The sequence below is a fragment of the Ceratina calcarata genome, unplaced genomic scaffold (assembly GCF_001652005.2).
Source record: "Ceratina calcarata isolate Rehan_Ccalc_2016 unplaced genomic scaffold, ASM165200v1 scaffold302, whole genome shotgun sequence".
Classification (NCBI taxonomy): domain Eukaryota; kingdom Metazoa; phylum Arthropoda; class Insecta; order Hymenoptera; family Apidae; genus Ceratina; species Ceratina calcarata.
In genome coordinates this window covers 22,368-24,144 of record NW_017152687.1, presented here as the reverse complement: position 1 = coordinate 24,144, position 1,777 = coordinate 22,368, and positions in this window count along the sequence as shown.

Sequence of the window (1,777 nt, the reverse complement as noted above, 5' to 3'; positions counted from 1 at the left end):
ATTTTGTTATTTTGTTGAATTAATAAAATTAATTTTTCATTCAAAATTTTCTTGCTTTAAATATTGTAATTAAGCCTGTTTCGCATACGTCTTCTAGTATGTGTCGACCCTGTTCATCCGGTGAGTGCGATCACACGGTTCTAGTGCAGCCGGCACGGTTTCGTCTCATAGTCGTCGATTTCAATCTTGCGAGGAAACACCGTGACGAGCCGCAGTATGGTCGGGAGGGATGCGTAAATTGATTTGCGGTTCGTCGTGTCCCGATGTATGGTTTTGGCGCCACAGCGGCATTCCGGCATTTCCGGAATGGCATAACTGTCTTCTCCTTCCTATCCGACTTGACATTAATGCAGGCCTGTTAACGAGAGGAGAGAATCGGCAACAGACGCCGTGCCGCGTTCCAGTCTCATGTCCCGCTTTTTCCATTACTCACCATTATAAAACCATAACGCCACAACAGTATTGAGAGAATTAAAATGAAATATTAAATACATGAACATTTTTGTTTTTAAAGTATGTAAACGTTATCTACTTAAAATTTTAACTACGTTTGTCACGATTTGACCACGTGCAAATTATTTAAATAAATAATCAATTTTTTAGAGATACATTTAGGTTGTCAAAACCTAGTTTAAATTAATCGAAGCTTAATGAAAAGTGTAGTCAACATTTTGTTGTCAACAACACATAATGTTTGATTAAACTAATCGAAACTTGATGAAATTGGCCTTTTATATGAATATACCAGCAAAAACTATGATGCACATAAGTTAATAAGTTGAGTCAGGTTCCGTATGTAGTGAACAAATTTATAGTAAGGAAAGAATTTCTATTTGTAGCGTACAAAGCCGTCAAATCCTCCCCAAAGGACTCATACGTTTGTTTCAAAAAAAGGTGACATGTTTTTCTCATCCCGCGAATACCGCGAAGCGACAATTTACATGCCGACAGTCAGTCAGGCTCTAACTCCTTTAGCGTTCAAACGACAGTCGTTATCGTTGGGAAAAGCGTCGACCTGAAATTTTTGGCTCGTCGTAAAATTCCGCGACAATCTAACTAACTCCTGAAAGCACGTAAAGCCGCGGGTGGCTGCGTCGCGCTGTGACGTTCCGTTTACACCCGAAACGCGAGTGGTCTTGAGCCGGGTCGAAATAATCTGTGGGAACCGGGACCCGTGCGGCACAATGGCAGGCTTATTAAAATTCCTGACTGTATTTTATGCTCGCGAGATGGTGGGCAACGTCGCGAGAAAGGTACGCAAGCGGCAGTAGGAACGAAACGGCGCGAAGGAGAAAAGGGACGGAGTGAGGCGGTGAGAGAAGGGAAGATAGGACCGGAGGAGCAGCAGGACTGAAAGAAAAAAAAAAAAAACGAACGAACGAACACAGAATAAAAGACAGAGAAATTGAGGGAGATGGAATGTACACCGAAGAAATGAAAAGGGTTACGGAGAAGGAGAGAGATGGTTGTCAGATTAAACGAGAGGAGAAGGGGGAAGGCCACGCGACTCCTGAGTCCAGGCGTAATCTCGCCACATCTACACCCACGCTTACTAACCGATCACTGTACCCGTTCGTACCCACTGGACTCATAAGAGTATATCGTCGTGACCACTTTGAGTTTGAATCCCATCCTTTCTTTGGCCTTCATTCCTTCTTCCGTTCTCGATTGCTTTTTTTCTGTCACTTTCTCTTATTTTTATCGTTACAGAATATTATTAAGAAAGTACATACATATTATATAAAATATTTTTTTATTTTTACTCAACGTTAAAGTA